The sequence below is a fragment of the Syngnathus floridae genome, chromosome 2 (assembly GCF_059516105.1).
Source record: "Syngnathus floridae isolate MCC-2025c chromosome 2, RoL_Sflo_1.0, whole genome shotgun sequence".
Lineage (NCBI taxonomy): Eukaryota > Metazoa > Chordata > Actinopteri > Syngnathiformes > Syngnathidae > Syngnathus > Syngnathus floridae.
The window spans coordinates 10049508-10072818 of NC_142414.1; the positions used below are offsets into that span (position 1 = coordinate 10049508).

Here is a 23311-nt window from a genome sequence, read left to right on the forward strand (position 1 = left end):
TTTTCCACAGTATGCTCCTTGTCTCTAACACTATTCTCATTGTCCAATGGTGGTACAAGAAGGACATGCCTGGTGGACCCACAAGATTAGCAAGGCCAGTGGCATGAAAAAGGCTTGTTTTGTCCCCTTTATCTCCAGTCAATTTTGCAACCAGTTGATATCTATCCACGTTGACAGACTGCTTGTATAACATTCCACATAGCCCTAGATGATTGTGATAGGCTAGATGCACCAACAATGTGTTTGAAAAGAGCCAGAGGCAAGAACCTGGAGCTTTGAGAACAGGTTCAAAACGCTGGGTAGTACATGCGACCTTTGTGAGCTCCGTGTTATCCTTGAAATCATTAAATATATTAATAATTACTTGACTTAGTGACCTGTATCTGAATAATTTCAACCTCATTAAAATCCCAAAGTTACATTCTCCTTCTAAATATATAGGCTCTCAAGCACGGCTTGCATGGTGATGCCTTCTCTGTGCTGATATCACTGCTGACAAGACCACAGGAACAACACAATGTTTTTAAAATAAGCTTGTGATGACTACAGCAGAACAGATTTTTTTTTCGGTACATACCGCAGAAACAGAAAGATTTCCTGGCACCTTAATTGTGTGTGAATTAATTACAGCTTCCCTAAAAATGCTCCTGTGCCATTTCAGTACAAAGACTGGTAAGAAAGGTAAGAAAGGGTTTGAACGTGTGTGTGTGCGTGCGTGTGCATGTGTGTGTGTGCATGTGTGTCAGTACTGCATTCTTTTTTTGCACAATGTATTGTGTAAGTGTGCATGTACATGCACTCCTGGTGTTGCTTTCAAGTGTTCTACTTTAGTATCTAAAGGTGTGTGCGTTTGTGTGTGTGAGTGCATATGCAAGCATGTGTTTGTGTGGTTAAGAGAGGAAAAGGAGGGTGTATTTAAAAGCCAAAGCTCAGCATGTCAAGGAGATTTATGTGCCTCTATTGTCTCCAGCTCTCATCAGAACACTTTTATCTGCAGAAAATGACAGAGTTTGCACTTTTCATTATGTATTTTAGCAAGCGAGCTGCATTCCACACCCTTCTCAGCTCAATACCATTAGTGTCTTAGCCCAATTCAGAAAAGAATTACTTGGGGGTGTATTTGAGTATGTGTTAGAAGGGTATTGTCATGTCTGTTGTCAGATACCTTTTTCTCCATTCTTTGCATGGATCCAGAGAGAGAATTCTCAATCAGCAGCTATTTAAGGCAGTGGTTCTTAACCTTGTTCTTAACTTTATTTGAGGTACCGCATATGTATTTTCAAATTCAAAACAGATGTTTTTTACTGGTGCATAAAATGAGCCATGCATGAACATCACATTGTTCAAAGAACAAAACCAACACAATGCATGAACTCACAACAAATTACATATACCTGCAAATCAGTGTGACTTCTGCTGTTGGCTTAGCGAGACCAGTTCAGATATGCGTCATCACGCAGTGGAGGCTCTGCCGAACCGCTGACACCGGCTCACCGAACCCCTGGGGTTCGATCGAACCCAGGTTAAGAACCACTGATTTAAGGGCAGTGGCAGCGTTATGTTGGAGGGATTACATTGTTTATTTCAATGTGTCTTGTATTTCCAAGCCCTGTTCTCTCTGGTACCAAGTCATACTTGCATGTTTTTCAATTTTGTTTCGAGTGCACAAAAACAACCACAAAATAGAATGCAAAATCTTTGTTGTGTTCTATGGTGCAGATGCAACAAATTTGATCTTAAGACAACATAACAGACAACCAATAATAAAATGATAAGAATGACAACCATATAATACTAACTACAGGATGAGGATAAATGTTCCCACAAATTGTGTCTCTTTATCCTGGTGTCTTGCATGAATGGCGGACAGGGGCACAGTTTTGTGACTTGCCATGGAGCCAAGCGAGAAGAAAATAAATAGAAAGCTGGAAAGACTACCTTTGTTGATTCAATGTTGCACTAGTGAAATTGTCTTGCCAAACGTATAAACGTTATATCTCTTAAAAAAAAAAAAAAAAAAAACGGCTCATGTCTTTTAAAGTCTAAACTTTGGGGGACATTTCCACCTTGAAAAAGCACCAACTCTAAGCCATAGAATATACGCTACAAAAACACGTTAACACAACGGATAGCATCCCGGTAGCTTGGAATTAACAGTAGTACAGTAGTACTAAATTAACCATGAACACCTTCGTTTTTTCAACCAGAAATGCGTGACGAGTTGCTGTGCATGGCGGGTGCAGTTTTAACCAGACTGCGTGACTAATTTATTGAGTGTTCAGATTTTATACTATCAGAACCAATGTCAGACCATGTATCCCATTCTTAATGTTTGTGTGACGCTTTAGCAACAGTTATTGCTTTTGTATTTTGTATGACTATACTCAACAATGCATCCCAGGTAGAGAGTTTAATGTATTTTTAAAATCAAAATGTGTGACTCTCAGTACACATTTAGTCTACTTTATTAATCTTTATCATATAATAACATGGACACACAGTTTTGCATATGACAAGGTGAAGGTATTTCTGTATGTATTGTTTTGTGCACAAGGGTGCAAAGGAACAAAAAAGCAATCACAAATAATTGTTTTGTACACAAAGAGTGCAAATAAACAAAAGAGCAATCACAAGTCGAGTAATTGTTAAAGTATTTCTTGTTTTGTGAAACAAACTGTGCAAAGAAACAAAAGAGCAATCACAAATAACTGTAATCCATTTTCCTCAGTGGCTCAGAGAAAGTCTGCCAATCAAGCTTGCTGAGAAGCTCGACTGTGTTTCCCCCTCACCTTCAGCATTCCAAAAGCCTGCTCAATGACACCACGGGCCTTGGGATGGCATTTATTGAGCAACCCCTGCACTTGCCCTTGTAGCGAGTGACTCTTGAAATAGTATCCCAAAGGGGGAGTATAGAGCTTACTGGTATATGGTCCTGTTCTTCAGGACCCTGGTGTCATATAGATCCCTGATATCCAATAATTGAGTGCAGGAACCTCCTCCTTGCATCATACACAACTTGAAAATGTATGGAATGGGATTAGTTTTCTGTGAATGTAATGTAGGCCATTCGGTCTTGGTGGAACCTTGATGTGTAAAGACACCCATCAATGGCACCCACACACTGCCTTACACTTGGCCGGCAACCCAAAGCCGTCCAACCTCCTCTACCTCATGCCCAGCAAGAGACACACAAATTTGGCCTGAAGAGCAGTACACAATTCTTGCCACTCCTTTGTTAACCAGCCTACACGTGATAGATGTCGGGGTCTGGGAGTTTTCTGCTCCTTTTCCACAGGTAGCGTCTGTGACCAGGGTGGCTGAGGACCGACAAGTGTTTCCATTAAGGTGGGGCTTTTAAGGAGCTTGCTGCCAGCAATTCCTCGCCTGACTGTTGCCCATGTGGTTGCCTCCACGGCCTTGGATTCATGCTTCAGTATGCCCTGCTCGCCCTCCGCCGCTTTGCCACCGCGGCACCTGACACATTTTGAGTGCTGCATTCAAGGTTTGTGAACTGCGAGCTTGATTAAATTCCATACAGACAGTGTATATGTCTTCTTCTTGCGCAGCAGTGACTTCAGGGAATGCGCAAATTCAATTGAGGCTCAGAGTGCAGTAAATTACATTGTTATTGACAGAGAGGGGGCTGAATGAGAGAAGATGTAGACGCATGAGTTTTCTAAAGTGTCTACTGTTACGATTAGTTGCTAGTCAGACACTTATATAGTGAGAGAATTATATTACAAGTGCTGTAGAAGTTATGTAGAAAACAAAATGCAAAGTTAACAAATATGGGACAATGAAAACTGAAATGGTAAAAATCACTCAAATACTCAGTTTTTTTAAGTTGTGAGTGTAAACACAGCTGACTTTATTCACAGCCAATGGAAGCAGATGCAATGCAATGCCTTTAAAATCGTCCTGCAAGAGGCAGACAGAAACACATTTGCTGGGGTCCATGCATGAGGTTGAATTGTGCAAAGAACATTAATGAAAATAAATGAACACACATCGGCAGAGCACAGAATTTGTCTGCACCTTGATTAGATTCTCTAAAAGCACGTTACACTTTGTACGCCAATATTTATCTTTCATTATTCCATTGCAAACTTGGCAACCAACCATTGACAACCCCAGAGCGTGATGCTCCTACCCATATACTATAAATACACACACACACACGCACGCATGCACACACAAACGCACACGCACACAAACGCACACGCACGCACACGCACACACACACACACACACTGTATTTCCCGTCCTTGCACAGAATCATAATCATAATCGTTTATGAGCTTATTTTTTCCCCAAATGAGAGTCAATGAGAGAATTGATGAATAATTGCATCATTGAACAGAATCGAAATGGAATCGGAATCGTAAATATCTTATCAATTCCCATCCCCATTGACCACATTTGCTCAACAAAGCTATCTGTTTAAAATTACTCCACCCACTTCTTTACCGCTCCCAAGTTTGCAGCTTCTGATGCTTTGTCTTGTTGCATCTATTACAAAAAACTCAAGTCATGGTGCGTAAACACTGAATGAGAACAGTATCAGTACGAATACATCAGGAGGCAAATGAGTCTCGATTAGCTTTACTTTTAGCTACTCAACCGGAAAATACAATTTTGTCCTAATTTACCGCAGCCTGTCACAAGTTGTTTCCCAATTAATAACCTGTGCCAATTATTCACAGAACGGATGTTCTCTGCGTAAGTTAATGACACGGTAAGATAACTGCAGCATGTAAACAAAAGATGAAACGTCTGCACCAAAATTTCAATTTGCTTTCAAGTATCCATGTACTTAGCTCATCACGTCAATATATTCAAACTATCAAGCATGTGCAGCTTATCATAATCTTGACTAATACCTGATCTGAAAGACATTTTAGCTCAATTTACTTTATTTTATTTCGTCAAGTTCTTGCATAAAATCAAATCATCTGGCCCAAGACTCACTTTTTAAGTACACTGTACACCATTAAAAATACGCTCTGGGTCAGACTTTTAATCCAAATTGGTTGTTTTTAACCCATATTTTTAAGGTTGTATAGCTACTAAAATGAGTCATTCATTTTGTCAATTTTTTTTAATCGAATGGTTATCAAATTTGTGAACAGAAAATCGAATCAAATTGGGGCTTCAGTGAATTGTTATATCACTGTGTTATTGACTGTGATATAACAAAAATTTGAGCAAGCACTTTAAATTATACTGAGTAAATAAAACAATTTTCAGTGTAATTGATGGTATTTGATGCATCCAACTAAACTCAACTCAGCTGCCTCCAAATCATATAATTTTTTAGATTTTTTTTAAAACAATCAGCATAAAACTGGCAGGCTGGCAGGCTGACAGACAGACAGACAGGCAGAAAGACAGAGACAGTCAGACAGACAGACTGAGAAGAGGAAGAAGATCTTTTCTTTCCATTATTTCGCTAACAGTGGCAAGTATTTGCAAAACAATCTAAACATTTGAAAAGGTGTTTTTGATTCGCCTTTATGAGCGAACATGACAATGGTTACGATTGTTACGATATATGGTGGTTCGTTCGTGCGTAGCATTCAGCTGCATTTGCCACTCAGTTAGATAACAGCTCTCATTCCCCACATTGATCATCATTCCAGGGGAAATAGAGCACAGCGAGGAAGCCACTGAGGAGTGTTTTACATTTCACAACACCTGCTCGGGTGAGCTGAAGGACACAAATGCCAAATGACCCAATCCGTAGATATTTTTTTTGTTTTTATTTTTAATTTTGTGTTACACATGGCCATCTCTGATGAAACTAAAACTGAATGCTGGGGAAGGTTCTCGCAAATGTTTTCATTGGCTTGGATCCATTACATTTGCCTGCTACTCCAGAACAGTGTAAAAGGAGTAACAAATAGTTGTTAATCTTTACAAAACTGCCCCAAACACCGTTAGTAGTCGCCATCTGTCTTTCGCAAACAATTTACCAAACATTTGCGTGTTGTTGCTAAGCATTGCAAAAATCCCCTGGTTTTCATAAACATTTATTATAAAAGTATACAAATTCAACATTGGCTGCTTTTGCAAGCATTCGCTCAGTTTGAAATAAAACAGTTTTGACATATTGGGTTCAGTTCCCCTTTAATGTCATAAATGTACTACAAGGGAAGAAAAAGAGTAACACATATTCACACAGATATTTTGTGAGAAATTTTAAAAGTCTATTGTTTTTGAGAGTGTTCCACTTTACCGCAATTAGAAGTTGTAGTAAAATTAATAGTGCAACTAAATAAAATTGTCCTTTTATTATCTGGACCTAATAAAGACAGACAGCTGCTGTGTTTTGGTTCTGTTCAAGCTTTCTTTCCATTAAAAGAGAATATTTCCTTCATCACTCTGCCCAAGTGCTCTCTCGTGTGACTACGTTAAGTCTTTTGTATAAAGAGTGGGGTCCTAAAACTCTTACTCTAAATGAAAACTGTCTCGAGATAATTTTGTCACCATGTGAAATAACAAATTAAATTGTGATTGAAGACACTGGTCCCATCACAGCTTGACAAAGTTTTTTCCTAATCCCAAAAGTAAATTGGACCCATTTGCTGATACAAGGTCAGCTATTCATTAATTGTTCTACCAAAAAAGAACTTCCAACAACTGTAATGTTAGTGAAAATCTCCAGGGAGCGTGAGGAGTTAGACCACATTTATAGTTTCACAATCTTTGCAGCAGCACTTCAGTGGTTGAAGAAGTTTAGGTCACTTTTGGTCTTCAGGGAGGCAAATAGATTTAGGCCTCAGTGGTCTTCTCCAAGGTACCACCCTATTTTGGGGACATCCATTTAGAGAAAATCATTGAGGGCAGCGCTTGAGAAATGAAGATTGCGGAAAGAATGAGGAACACTGGGATTAAAAAGGGGTAGAAAATATTTGGACAGTGCCTAGGGTGAAGAGGTTGTAAAGGGAAAATAACATTTTGAGGAAATTAATAACAATCCCAGACTTCTTCTCATACATAGAAGGGCAAATCTTTGACAATGTATTCAAAGTTATTTCATGACGGTGGATTATTAGTTCTGGAAGAAGGTAGAAGATATTCACCCTCAAAATGACATCAATAGAGTTTTTATTAAATGTACACCTTTCAACACCTTTTCTTCAAAAAGCTCAGGTTTTTGTTAAGACTCTTCCGGTTGGAAATGTAAAGCAATTCAAACTTTTACCCTTTTGAAAATTGTCTTCTATCAAAACAAGATTGTATGACACTATGAGGTGATGATGATGTGGTTGAGGTGAAATAATCCCTAACATCTCTTGTCTCTTTCATGAATATTCTTGTTAATGCCTTTGAAATTACTCTCGCTCTCAGTCATCTTCTAAACCGCTTATCCTCACGAGGGTCACGGCTGTACTGAAGCCTATCCCAGCTGTCTTACCAGTACACCGTTGAACTGGTTGTCATTCAATCGCAGGGCTCAGATAGAGAAACAACCAATCACACTAAGGACAATTGGAGTGGTCAATCGGACTGCCGTGCATGTTTGTGGAAAACCAGAGTTCCCAGAGGAAAGTCACACGGGCACAGGGAGAACAAGCCAACTCCACACAGGAGGACAGAGCCAGAATTGAATCCCATGCACCTCTGAACTGCGTGGTTCAGGTGCTAACGAATGCGCCCCCAATTCACAAGCTCCCAGTTCGTTTGAGAACTGTGGGTCTAAAGCAGAGAAGGGGGAGACCCCATTGAAAACCCTAAATAAATCTTAAAAAGGGATTACTGATGATTGCAGTCAAACCTCTTTGAGAAGGAGGTACTCCTCAGGATCTGCTTGGTTGATGCAAAATCCTCCACAGCAACAGCCTCACTTTGTACATGAACACTCACACAGTTCATCTTATTTTCATCTGTCCATAGAACATTCTCCCAGAAGCTTTGTGGCTTGTCAACATGTAATTTGGCAAATTATAGTCTCACGTTTTTATGATTTATTTTTAACAATGGTGTGTCCAATTCTGCTTGCATGACGCGGCTTAGTGTTGGTGGCGAAATGCCGCATATGTCAATTTCAATTTCCCGCTAGAATGTCCCGCTGGCTAAAAATCCAATTAGTGACGATAGGAGCTGATATGCACTAGGATTGCTTTGGCGACACACTTAGTGCATTCTATTTGTAGTTTTACTGTTCTCCCACAAGGTTTTATGTGTGCGCATGGTCAGAACGTTGCATACATTCTCAAACACACATATACATATGCATATACGTACATGCACGCACGCACACACGGATGCACGCACACACACACACAGTCTCCCATTCAAGTGGTATTTGTATGGAATCCCATCACAAATTAAATCTCGGTTTACTTTGTGATCCCTCATTCCTCATCTTATCTCATTTGGTCCCACTTAAAAAAAATGCCTCATAGCAATGATAAGATGCAGGTAGAAAAAGGAAGAGGAAAGATGGTGCATTCCTGACAGAATAATTCAGAGGGCAAAGAAATATCTGTAACATAACGACTTTGATAACATTCATGATTACGGCTAGGGGAAAAATGGAGATGTGCCTCTGGTAATTGGTTTGCATCCTACCCAAACAACAAGCTCCTGACCAGCAAGATGAAGCTGTTATGATTGTCAAAGATATCAAGATGTGTAAACCTGGAGGTGCTAAACCATAATTTCAGCCCAATTCAGTTTTTTTCAGAGATAGATTCACAGACTCACAGTTTTTATCTAATTTATCTTTTTCTTTAAGTCTGTTAATTTTCAATATTTAGTAATGAAGTCATATGTGTTGATATAATTTTGATTTAATACACACACACACACAGGTGAATTGCTTTCAGTGAGTAGGTTTTAATGTATGAGATTTTATTTTCCAAGTAATAGCAGCACCAGATGGGTAAGTGGCTTTGCATCTGGAATTGTACATCATCTTCAAGTAGTTCTGCATGTTAAGTGTTGTAGCATACTGAATATTACATTACACATAGTCTTGAAGTGTCATGGCATAATATACTATACGTACATTTATACATTTCAAGTAATGCACATGTCTTAATTATTTGTACCTTGGGGAATAGTGCAATCTTGGGTAGGGTGTAGAATAGTATGGTAACAGAAGTGCATTTCATAGAGATTGTTTAGCACTGGGAAATCTTTAGACAAAATGGAAATGGTTATAGACCAGTGGGGACCTGAATATCATAGTGGTGCATACTGAAAGACAAAGACGTGACACCAAAGCGAAGGACATCAGAGGAAAAATACGAGGAGTATCATGTGCTTCTCATTTACGACTATAAAAATCCTTCTAAGTGATCTATTTGTGTTGTTTGTTTCTACATTGAAAGTACAGGATTATCAAGGCTTAGAAAAACATCTCAATGTTAACGCTGTTTGTTAGCGCATGAGAAGATAATGTGTTAGTCTAAAATGGAAGCATGAGCGGGAAATCGGGATTAAAATCTTTCTTGCAAATTGTAGCAACAGCTAATCCCCTAAATCATGTGAAATCTTCCAGTTGGCCATGACCAGTGCCTTCACACCACAAACAGCCAAATGACTTAAAAACAATAAATAAGCTTTTAACAAACAAACAAACTCCAATTATTTAGTGGCTGAGATTAATCACATTGTTTCATAACAGGCCTCATTCTGAGAAAATAAATTGTGAAATCAAAGGACAGAGGTAATTCTTACACTGTGACAAGATACTTATTGCCTTAAACCCCAATACTTACCCCAAACTGATGCAGTAGCATTTTGCGCATGCTCATGCTGCAATCCATGTGTATCGACTTCTTGTAAAGGAACAATCACCGGAGTAATTAGTATCTGATGGGATATTTTCAAAGCAACTGGCCCCTCTCTTCATTTCTTTGTTTAGAAGCCAAACAATAGCTGCAGGCTCTGCAATTCTCTATGGGCTGTATACTCTGCAACTGGCTCTTTAAAATTATGTAACAACATTTTTGGTAATTGTGTCCACAACAACAACAACTACGTCCGCCCTGTCTTTGTCACAGCTCACAATGAGCATTATTCACTGCTTCATACAGTTAAGCCTGTAAATAAATTGGAAAATGTCAGATGGGAAATAAAAGCAGGGTGCAGTCAGAGTTGAAAACTAACACAACCTCGAACCCCAAGCTCTGACAAACTGTAGCTTCAGGCAGCATGCAGTGTCCTACATAAGCGAGAAGAAAGAATGCTGTTTGAAAAGAAAAAAAAGTTGGCATCCCTGGGGGAACAAAATGCAGTAGCTAGACCCCACAAACAAAGGAGAGGCAAGGCCCTTCATCCCAGTAGCTCAACAGGACAGCTGGCATGCAAAATAAATGAATGGTTACAATCGCGGATGCTCGTGGAGAAAAACTGGAATAGCACTCAATAGAGAGCACACTCATTCTAGCCTAAACCTGCATAGTTTTTGCGTTCTCTGACACCTTCACACTTGAGCGCTATGAGGAGTCTTCTTTTATCAATATCTGGTAACATGGTAACATCAGAGCGCTCACCTGACAACCTCTGAAGGCGACAGAGAATGCCAAAACGAGCCATGTAAATACAAACGTTACATAATTATCTTATATAAATAAAAGAACATGGCCTAATTTCTTGTGATTCTCAACAACATGTAATAAGACCTCGGATGAAAGTGACCAATGTCAAAAGTTTTAAATTGAATTGAGATGCAGATTGTCATGAAAATTAGATACAGGGCGCATACAGGCAAAAAAATCTGATCTGGGTCGCATTTTTCTGACGTGTGAACCTAGCCATAGACTTCCTTTTGTTAGTCTAAAATTGTATTTCCTTTTTGTCACCAAATTGCAATAGGTCAATGAAATTCACAAACAGGTCCAATCAAATTAAGTTTTTATGCCAAGCACATGGCCACTAGTCAACCAATATAGGGTCCGAAGTGTTTAAAAATTAGATTTAGGATTTAAAAAGAAGGCACACATACCTTTATATGGCTTTGCCAGTGACCTGAACCGTGAATCGCATTGTCTTGTCATCCCAACGCCAAATTACTTTTTCATAATGTGATAACTGATAACTTAATTAGCAAATGTGCGTTAAGGGGTCAAAACCTGAAACTTATGACATTAAAATTGGATGAGTAACTTTTTTCTGGTGTGGTAGCAATATGCATGTATATTATTAGCCTTTATGTGAATATAAATGAATAAATAAAGAACACACACAAATATCCTGATGTGGTTACAAAGCATTACAGATTTCCACTGGGAAATCATCTGCCTTGCACGTCGCCATCAGTGACGCTAAGGACCATTTATTACATTTCATGAAGACGTGCTAATCTACTAGAGAAGCATCTTCACCTTTTCAGTAAATGACTCATGAGATACAGCCGAGAAGGCTTGACTAATTTGCATGAGATAATAGATTCCGTGCTCTTACTTTGGTAATATTCAATGACAGAAAAGTACAAGGCACGCTCCTTTTACATAATTTTGGTAGCTTTCTACAGTCATTTGGAATACCTTGTAGCAAAATGTCTCATTTCACAAACACCTCATTTTGTGTTACAATTTCCATAATGTAATCTTGAGTTTCTGATTTAGCAGAAGAAACAGGATGCAACAAAACATTAGCACTAATGAAGGTAAGCCATGTGACTTGCATGAAGGTTATATCACTCTCAACCTCTCTCACTCTCCTCCTTTTCTTACCATGACATTGCATGATAAATTACATTTCCTCAATTAACCAGTTACACGCTCTGCTAGCAACATAAGCCATCAAGGCTAATTTGGGTCGAGAGAGAAATTCACCACCTTTTTCCCTCTTGCAGTCCTCTTACTTGACAATATGTTCCCATTAATTTTCTCCAAAGAGGCCTACCATATGGTATAGCACATGATCCATTCATCACTGCGTCATAATACACACATATTACCGCACATCGGCTACCAGAAAAGGTCAAACAACAAAATTTGGTGTTCTGCACCCTAAAGTGTGCCCATTCAGCATTTTAATTAACAAGTCCTGACGGATGAAAAATGAATAAGCCGGGAATCATTAGAAAAGGGGTGCTTGAGGAGTTCAGTGCACAGACATAATGATAATGTAGTGAGTTCAATGAAATAGCACGCTGCTAATGATGAGAGCAGAGTGGCTAAATGGCAAAGCAAACAATCTGTGACAAGCTTGATAAATGTCACACCTTATTACTGCCTGTCAGTTTAAATGAATGTTTTCCTGTTGCTCAGCACCACAAAGGGGCTTTTTAAGACCAGTACGTTTAAAGGCTCAAGATTTTAAATAGTTTTGTGATGATTCTTCTGCATATTAATGAAAAAGCATAATATATTCAGAGTTAACACCAATTTAACACTGAAGCAGATTTGGCTATGTGTTTTATTGTTGTATTTTATTTTTACGTCAAGATCATGGAAAAAGAATTATGTACTGAACTTTATCTTATTTTATAACATTCAGTTTTAATCTCTCATCGGGATTTCCGTTTTACTGTTGTGTAGTTTTATATTACATTAAGTACACCATGCAAAACAAAGAAAAAAAAAATGATTGGTGCATGCATGACAATAATGCAAACCAGTGGCATAGCATTTATTTGTGGGATTCAAGATATGAATTACAACTAATGCAAACAATGAATCTTTTAATTATAATTAAGTCAGTACAGTACGTTAGCAGCACTGTGATTACACCGAGTACGCGGTGGTTTCAGATGGCAACATGAATATTAAGGAAGATCCGGGTTGCGACCTTGGTCTGGTGTGTTTGTTTTCTTTTTATCCATTAGCACACACGCGCACACACAAACACACACACACTTGTTATTAAATTTAGGGCAACATGGAAATTATGTTCTTTACTTTCATTTCACAGGTTTTTATGTTAATGGAGGTGATGAGGCTCTTCTTGATATAGATCATTGCTTGGGGGATCGGTGCAATAAAATCTTGGCAGAGGGTTAACTGGATATACGGTGGCCCCACCGTGTAAGCCAAGTGCTGGGGGACTACATTAGGGGAAATGAGGCCCAAGCAGAGTTATTCTACCTTTAACTTGCTTGCCAGTGAACTTTATTTGCTTGTGCTTGCTGTTAACCTTTTAGTCAATTATATAATTTGGGTAAGTGGTGTGTCTTTTAATTGCTAGCTTTAATTTTAGAACAGCACTCAGTAATTGGAGCTATAAAAGGTTCTACTTGCCAGCCATAAATGCACAGCATGCGGATAGAAACTGGAGGGCAACACTTTTAGGACTGGAGCCAGTTTGGCTCCAATGACCAAAGTACATGGAACAACTATGTTAGAGAGTGAATGAGTGTTGCAGGACACAGTGGTGACCTTGCGAAGGTTACTCATCAACTGGTAGCACGCTAAAGTAAAACATAAAATATGTAGCATTTTCTTTATCTGCTTGGTTGAAATTTGATGATCCCTTTGCTGGCTTTGTAATGAAAATGAAGAAGAATCAATTTCACCTTCGACCTCGCCTAAAATATCAAAAGATTCATTCATACCAAATGTAAAGTTGTTTTTAATGAAACAATGCACCTATATCTCGATCCTACACGACTTTCTGTCTAACGCGGTTTGGTCATGGACCCCAATTTTCTTTTGTCATAAATACATTTTCAAGCAGTATTTTCCATGGATGACATAAAGATGGTGGTCCTTGGTAAATTATCACATATTGTTGTCTTCTGGTACAACAGTTTTAGATGCTTCATCACAAGTTTGCGATATGCAAGAAAATGAGGAAATAAATACAAATACAAAGCTCTAATAGAAGTAACTGAAACATGCTTAATTCTTTTGAATGTGACAACGTGAGCTCAAACTAGGGTGCCACGAGGAGCCGTGTTCCAGGATGGGAAAAATACAGACGAGAGAATGAAAAAAAATGACACCATTGCAGCTTTATAAAATGAGATGAGATTCAGAATATTTTATCCTACTTTTGCATATTAATAGCTTCTATAATGCATCACCATAACAACATTTTGTGACAGCTTATCCAAATTTAAAAATGCACACTCCAAATTCTCTGCGCTGCCTAGTTAAGAAAAGCCTGAAGCTCAAGCCAATTATTTTCAAAAACATCTCATCCTCCCATATTTAAAACAATGCGACAATGCACATTGACTACATGTTCACGCATATGCCGTTCAACTGAATGTGAAACACAAACCGGACATCATTTCCCGGCCTTGTATTGAACAATAAGTAGGCAAATTGCATTGAGCTCATCTATCGATGACATCACACCCTGAATTAATACCAGTCTGTCAGGAGCGTGTGTATGTTGTAATATATTTGGAAGGACCAGTAATTATAAAACTAGGCCATATTGCAAAGGGAGATAATTAATGTTAGCCTGTCCCTGGGAGGTTTTGTTGGAGTGGGGGAGATTTTGACATAGACTATTCAATTATGTCGTTCCCTGTGGGTCAGGAAAGAATACATAAGCTCTAAATTGGCCACGTGACAAATCTCTCACCATGTTTGAAGGAGCAGGTCAAAGATATCACTGTTGAAGCAAATACATTTCCATTCACGTTCTCTAGCTACATTGAAATGGTCCTGTAAAATGGTGTCGCGAATTTTCTTGCCTAATAGGAAACTCGCAACTTTCAGTTTTTTGATGAAGTGTACCCATCAAGTAGGCAGAGCTTCTTTCATCTCACGATGTCCTGACAACAAGCTAAGTCTCTTTTGGCGAAATATCCAACAATGGAGAAAATATTTCTTTCAGTTACAGAAAGTGAAGGCATAGCGTATTTAATAAGTTATTTCTGTCAGTCAATCCAGTTAATTAAATAGAAATAGAACACATTTTTGTCATTGTATTTATTGTTAAAATGTAGCCTAAGGTGTCTGCATTCCTTCAGCAATGAAAGAATTTCCTCAGCTATTTGTCTAAATAGTCTTATTGGGAAAAGTACAATATGAAGAGAAGAAAGACCGAATCAATTGATGAGATTCTATAAAACCATGTATGTAGCTGTAAATTGCATTCGAAATATCTCCATTCGATGAAATTAGGAAGCACTTCCCAAATGATTCTCATGAGTTGAGATGTTTTAATAAGGTTGCAATTATAGACAAGATGCTCGCTGTGACACTTACCCTTGAGATCTTGTCCCAGTTGCAGTTATGATTTGCCATCCAAACACACAGAACTAACTGCACAGACAATTAGTATCATTGATCTATGAATTGAAGGGGGAAACAATGGCATGCTTCGAACTCTGAATTATTCTGTAACACTCCATGGGGGCTTTCCAATAATATATCTCCTGCCTCTATCGTGTATCTAGCACACAGTAAATTAAAAAAATAGGTCACTTAGGTGAACTTGGGAATTGGAGACTTCACATTCGACCCTGTACGGCGAGTCACCTCAACACCTGCACATTGGATACTGTGATAAAAGGCTAAAAATATCAACCATGACACTGGTGAAGAATGCGAGTGGTGGGATGGCTGATGCATACTCTAGATGTAAAGAATAACTGTAAAATAGGTCAGGCCTTATTATTAAGTGTTCTATTTTCATTTGTAGCTTTTCTGTATACCTTGATGTCGAGGTATCACCTAAAGTGCTCCTAGGGACTATCATGTGATGTGTTGAACAATAAAATGAAAGAGGTTTGTCAATTTTTGGTTTGACATGTTGATGGGAAATGTGTAAAACTATATAGTGACCACATTTAGTGTGGTCAGGCATGGTATGATGGCCTGCAGAAATACAACATTAATATAGCATCTAACGTTTTTAGCTTTCACAAACTCACCAAAGGGACTGTAATTCTGACTTGAAAACATAAACATCTCTAAGTTCTTAATTGGTATGTACATGGGAGAGTCAACATGCTGAAAATGTGACTTGGCACTTTATGTACAGCTATGCAATGTAAACAGATTATTGGTGAAAGTTGTGTGGCAATCAATCATTTGCGGTTATCTTGCTTACTTCTGCATCTTGCTAGTAAATGTCTGCCACTGTCTCGCATGAAGACAAACATATTACAGTGGCTTTCATGGGCATTTGCCAAATAAAGTTACCAATACTAACCTAAATATGATTAATGCAATTATCAAATTTGAAGAAAACAATTCCATTGCTTGTTCCCCTAGTTTTTCTAAGACACAGTAATGCAAGTTTCTGAATAATAACTTTAATCAGACTACTATAATAAAAATAATAATGTGTTAGAATGCATCAAAATGGCTGCTATTAAAGCCTAACGTGTAAAGTAACGCATTACCGGCATCGCTGATCATTAAGAAGAACTTACTGAAATTTAACGGTAGCAGAAACTCAATTGGTTATACTGTAAGATATGTTCAAGCACAATGAGGAAGGCTGCAGAATACGCATGAGCATCTCCGAGATTGCGTGTGGAAGGAGAGCGGCTATGGCCGCGTCCCTTGCAGTGACAGTACTCTATGAGTACTCTGTGTGCCATATTCTGCTCCTGCTCTGGGCACGGTGACATGCACCGGTCTATTCCATCACACGCACACTCCTACGGTCATGTTGAGTCATGCTGAGGGCCGCAGCAGAGACTGGGCATGTCAGACCAAAGCAGTGCACCTCCAGAAGGCCTTTTCTTATGACACAAGACTAACTACAAATCGTATACGAAGAGACTGATGATACTCGCAAATGGAAACTTGAGGTTTGTGTCAGCACTGCTGATCTCTGTCCACATTGGGTTGTTCCATTCGGTGTCTGCCGTTAAGTTAACCTACAAAACGTGCGTGTGAGTGTGTATGTGTGGGCGTGCATGCATGCATATGCACGTGTAAGAGTGAGAGAGAGAGAGCGAGAGACAGAGAAAGCGTGAGCGAATCTCGAAAAAAGTGTGACTTAATGGGTGTATTGAGCTAAACTGTTGTAAGTATTTCAAGATACATATTTTATTTATTTATTTATTTTATTTTTATTTACATAATTATATAATGAGATATAATTTGTTAGTTTTCGACAACATTACTGTCCAACATGGAATTTACATGTGATACTCAAGTGAGCAATATTGAAAGTATTTTATTGGTATCTTTTCCCTTTGCAAAACAAAATCCTGTGCATTTTTGAAGGGGACAATGGCTCAGTGGTAGTGGTTATCTCCCAAGCCAGAGGTTGAGGGTTTGATCCGCCGCCATTGTGACCATGTCTTTGTCCTTGAGCAAAATGCTGAACCCCCAGGTGCTTGTTTTGCTGTCTTAAATGGAAAAAAATAGGTAACAATGTGAAGCGCTTTGAGTTCCAAAGATAGAAAAGCACTATTCATGTGACAATCACCAGCACATTTTCAAATGAAAATTGAATAAAAGTCCATATTTTAAATGTTGCTATTCTGACCCTCTGCTGTGTGTACCGTACACATTTTTGCATGCGATAGATTAAGGTTGCCAGAGTAATTGATGGCTTTAGGATGGTCATCAAGTAATTGATTGCATCTCAATTGAATAAATGGGACTTTGCAACAATCTGTCTGTGAAATTTATGTAACTCCTTGGAGGAGTTCTAACATTCATTAATCATCAGGAGACTTTCAGTGAAATTGTGCAGGCGTTTTGAGAGTTTTATTTCTCCATATCTCCCCTGAGAAACAGAACACCATTATCATGGAAGATGTTTTGTCACTTTCATTAAGATACTGTGAGAGACATTGGTTCAATTAAAAAAAAACACACACACAAACATGCTCATGTTTTGATCATATTCAAAATAGAATTTTTGTCAAACATCTAACCCTAAGCCCCTCTCGAATAAAAAGCTGAACGGAGTACCGTGACTGACATGCAATGAGGAGCAGCCCAGTGATTCGACCAGTGTCCTCTAAAAGACACAGCACAGTTAGGTGTTAAGTCTGCAACAGGAGGTGTTCTAAATAACCTTGTTCTTTGGAAAAAGAGTGATTACAGTGGCACTCTTTAAATCCTCACCCTGGGGGGGCTTCGTCGGGAGAATGAAATGCCCTTGCACTTCCAGTGATGTGTGGGTACACTCTTTAATCAATAGATTGAGATTCCAGCATTTTGTCGCTCTGACTGCGAGTAACAACCAACTCTTTGCTACGCCTACCACAATCGATAGAAGCTGCTTTTGTTTCAAGAAAGGGGGTAAAAAAGCACATCATTCAATTCTCGTTTCTTGGTAATACAAATGTTGTCATTTCTTATAAAGTCATTGGCGGGCACATTCTTGGAACGCATGACATGTCTCAGCATGGGGCCAGGAAGCATTTTACAGCAATCATTGTCCTCAAGGTGGAGGTTGCTCCATGTTGGTCTTTTAAGCTGTGATTGTTGTGTAGGATGGCTAATGTAGTAAATGGGACGCAGACCTGAATACAATTCAAGCTGTTGGTTCGCCCTAAATACTGTTCAGCAGCCAGTCAGCCTCCTGTAGCTCAACACAATGACATAAATACCATTTGGGCAGAGACACGTTATCGCCTGTGTGCAACAAGCTTTTTACGCCCTCTTGCTGTCAGTTTTTAGAGTGCACTTTGAAAAAATAAACACTCTGCTGGATGCTGGCCCTTGAAGGCACCAGCAGCCATTTACCAACAGTGGGGGAGTGCGGACAGGGTTGAGGCTGAAAACTTATTCTCAGTATTCATCGCGGTTTTACATTCTTTTAATTGGCATTTTTACATCACGATTTTACATTTTTTTAATTGCCAGTTTTAAAACATATGTACTGAAAACTAAGGAACCAGAAGAGTACTTCAACATTTCATTAACATTAAGTTTCAAAATATTATTAAAACAAAATCAAAAAGTTGCTTACCTCAGAAAATGTAAGAAAGATGCTCAACAGTACGACAAATAAGAATAAAGAATAAAATACAACAAATTGCCTCTTCAGGAATATATAAAATGCCTTAAAATGTAATCATTTCAAAGAAATGACCTTTAGTACAAATGTTCATGATCAAAAGATAAAACGATTGAGTGTTGTGTAAGTCTGGTGGCTGCACGGCTAGTTAGTAATGGATAAACTGTTACTTCTTTCCCCATCATCACTTGAGTGGTAGTTTTTCAAACGATTAACAGCCTGTTCATGTGGGGCAGACATCTACGCTCCGGTGTCTAAGCGGCTCAGTTGTTGGGGACTTCTGGTCTTAGAGCACAATAACAATATGTTGCAGTTGTTTTCAGTCTGGGAGAAAACCAGACGGCCACTTTATCTCTTACATATTTAAGTTTGTTTGAAAAATATTTTACCAACATTCAAAGGGTCGCTTCCATTTGTCCCTTTCAGACTCTCAGTTTTTACTAATATTTATCTTTTGTCCATATGCCTGTGCCCTGGGCTTTAGGTACCTGTAGAGTCATTTGATAATAAACAATAATGTGAATTAGTTATTGATGCAGAGACATGGATTAACAGTGTTTGGGTTTGGTAGTTTCCCCTCATTACTTTCAAAATGAGCTGCTAGTAAATTGTCCAATTTTAGCATTCACAAGGCTTCCAAAACAATTGTGTGAAAGGCTCAGCTGTGATTTCTAATTTTGTATTATACTACTGCTGCAATGTTAATTTATTGCTGAGCCGTCTGTTAGTGTGACCCAGATTTATATGTATACTTCTACACTGCATGCAAAAAATACCAGCAATTGCCTTGGAAACTGGCAATTTGATGGGCAGCTTCCAGGCAACCACAGATCTTCACATATAAAATAATGAGCAGCAGGGACCACTGCAGTTCTTACATAACATAAAAACCACCAACACTGAATATGATGCTGCACACCACGAGACCAAAGACTTAAAAATAGCTACTGCATCTCTTTTTGTTCAAAAGAGGTAATTAATGATCATCGGATTTCTTAATCCTTCTGTCTGTTGGTGAAGACAAATACAAGCAGAAGCATCCTACAAGCTCTGTGATCCTGTGATGCTTCAGGAATACTTAACAGGATAATGTCCTCTGCCATTGACCTACGGGCTTCCAGGTGTCATTAGAAGCATACTTTTGTAGTGTGTCTTTTATGGCCACTGTTAATTTTATGAGTGCCGTGAAGTGGAGGTGTATGCTGCCAGCAGTCCTGCTACTTGAAATTTACATTGTGTAAGTCCCAGAGGGCTACAAAAGACTTTTGGAAGGATCTCTCGTCGCTATGAATTGAAAGTATGGATTGCTAAACTCATCACACTTTTCACACTTGCCCCTTTCAGTCTCTCTCTCTATCTATTCATATATATATTTTATAACAAACCAAGATGTCAAAATACAAAAAATACAAAAATATTACAAGAAAAATACACAATAAAAAAAATATGTCTGGAGGCAGGGAAAACATATTCCCCATTACAGGGCAACGTGCCATACTAGTAGCTTTTGTTTTATGGTAAAGTTATGACTGTACATATTTTTGCTGCAAGTTTTACATTAATTATCCCGTACTCTGCAGGAAATGTCTCCAGACGTGGCATTCACCAGCTGACCCTGAGATGAGTGCTCGAGGCTGCTGAGAGTCACTTTGATGAAGGTGACAAGCAACATTTTACCCCTTCCTCTTGATTTAAGGATTAAATTCGCAGATCGCTCGCCAGCGGCCCTTTTTCCTGAAATGACTTTGGCTGCCATGTGCCCTTAGCACTTGAAAACGCTGTGCATTAACCCACCCTCCTGGCACTTGATCAATAAAGCTTTGGGAGACACATAACCACACACAGAGACAAACAGGAAGTGATGCCTTCCTCCATTAAAACTATTAACACAATGCCAAGATTGATCAGTCAACCCTGGCTCACCTTCTCTTCATCTGCGCCGCATCACCCTGATTTCAGAGTGCATGTGCATGCGTGTGAGATGCATGCTAATGTGCACTCAATCACTTCAAGTTTCACACAGAGGCAAGGGGACAAATAAATAAACTACAAGATCAAACATGGAGCGAGTGGATAAAAAAAGTCACCGCAAATGAATAGTTGACCTTTTGCAAGGGAAGTGTAGGTTGCGGAAAGATGGAACAAATCCAACTGCAGGTTGACTGGGTAGCACTCAGCATCCGTCTCTTTTCTGGCAGTGTCATTAATAATGAGAGGCGATCTCCCTCTTTGCGCTGTGGGAAATGTAGTCATCAGTTGCCCAGTGGCATGGCCAGTTAACTGCTGCTAATTGGTATGGACGGTGGGAGCCTCTCAGTGTGCAGATTGGAAAGTGGTGGGATGCAGGAAAAGTCAAGCAAAGACGAGTAGACAAGCAGAGATTAATGATTGGACAGCACAAGCACTCACAGAGCACGTTCACACATAAATGTCCTTTTAGCATGCAAAAATCCAAACGTACTTCAGAAATAAGCATGCATTCACTTTTAGCCGGTGTGTGTTTTATTCTGCTACATGACAGGTACAAGACATTCTCTGTGAAGTCATGCTTTGCAACAAGATGGACAACTACTCCCCTGCTGGGGAGACAAATGTCTCCTCTAGGACTTGCTATTTACCACACTTGACAAGCTTGTAGTGTCTACTTGAGACGGATGTCCCATCGGCACCCTTTATGACTGTCCGTGAGTCATGGAGGTGTCCCCTCCCCATACAACTATGGAGGTACATTATTGCAGCTAGACAAACTGCAAAGTCACATCTTGTATTTAAAAATCTACATACTAAGGTGAAATAACCCAATGCTGGATGCACTACATTGCCGTTCCAAGTTTACTGTGTCTCTTTCACTTGGCTATATTCAATGATGGAAATTTTGTATACTACACGCTTTGGACACTATTCCTATAGTATGACGTGGTAGAGTATGTATCACTTTCACCAAGAGGCACAGCAGCAACTGCTTGGCTTCTGTGCTTTACCGGAGAGAGCCACCGGTACCTTCATGATGAAAATAAACAGCCCCTGTTATTGCTGAGGCAAAAATAATAATAATTGAAATTGTTTGTGTTTGCCCAGGAATTGAGAGGAGAGCGAATAAAGTGAGCTTTTGATGGAGGCCGAATGGATGAAATCCATTTCAAGAGGTGCTTTTGCTTGAAGGAGATTGAGGAATTATGTGTGCAAATTCAAAGGAGCATCCTTCAGATTCAGAGTAGTAGTAGTAGTGTGGGATTTTGTTTTCAGTTTAAGTAAGTGTTACAAAAGAGCCGAACAAACGTGTTGGATCAAAGTTTTTTGCACTTAAATAAATATATTTTTGTCTAACCGTCTGAACTTGCATGCTCATTGCATCTGTCAGATTGCACGTTTCCCTCGTGTGTGTGCTCATAACCCCTCCCACACCCCAAATCACCTTCATTAAAAATGTGTCTCATTACATTAATGAGACGACTTCATTATCACTTAAACGACCTTGTCCCTTGTGCTAAACAAGGCCGGCTGTTTGCAACACAATGGTCCTCTTGCGTAGGATCATGATAGGGGCCGGCAGGCGTGGTAATCGGCAGGTGTTTGCAAGATGTAATTAGAAAAAAATGAAGATATCTAATTGTAAGTTCATGTAGGTATATGCAAAGGGAATCTAGTGGTTCAAGCTGCTTAGGTCGGTGAGGTGTACGGTGTGGGGGAGTGGTGGTATCATAAAGCTTGTGTTTGAAGTTAAACTTGAACAGTCAGATACAAGTCAGACACTCTTGGCACGATGCTCTGTGGCACAATGGGGTTCCCCCTAATATACGAGGCTATGAGATAAGGGGTACTCTAAAAATTGGCCAGTCATATCATTTCCCAATCGCAAGTGCTCCAATCTGGGCTCAGGGGAGGTAAACCACCCTGGCAACAGCACTTGAAGAAAATGTTCTGTCATGATTCTGCACAAGCATGTGTATGAAAAGCCAGGCTGAGTGCGTGGTATAATCAAAGCAATTGCTCTCCCTGCCAATTGTTAATTATAGCCACCTCTTTGCACGATAGGAACTGAATCATTCTCAATAATGCACACAGTCCTCAAAGTAATAACATTGTAACAATGCAGCGAAGTAATTTGAAGTGATGCCAAAGCTGGAATGCAGCGGCGTGTGAGTATGGGCCAATGGGGACCAGATTAGGCGGGAGTAGGCCAGGCACTGGCCAATTTTAGGTATCAACCATCATGTGGGTGCTGTCTCCTTATCTTGTTCCGTAAAGACAATAGAACTAGCATCTTAAATTGTACACCATTAATGCACATGCCGTGTCACCATTTTCCTCTGCTCTACCTGGTTGCCACTAAAGATCTTTTCTCAGACCTGCTTAGCACGCATTCTGTTAGGAGAATGACCTAGCTCCTTGTAACCCTGCTTTAATCCGCTAAAATAAACATTGTCGCCCTAATCCCCACTCCTCTTCACTCACTGTTTGCTTT

The 23311-nt window shown here is 39.3% G+C and overlaps 1 protein-coding gene across 1 annotated transcript in view; it reads right to left on the minus strand.

The window, feature by feature from the left end:
- slitrk5 (SLIT and NTRK like family member 5) overlaps positions 1 to 9868 on the minus strand; it is a 50807-nt gene extending 40939 nt beyond the window's left edge. The window contains exon 1 of the mRNA XM_088369473.1: positions 9729 to 9868. The gene's annotated coding sequence lies outside the window, so the exon portion shown is untranslated. The remainder of the gene's footprint in view (positions 1 to 9728) is intronic.
- Between the last annotated feature and the right edge of the window lie 13443 nt (positions 9869 to 23311).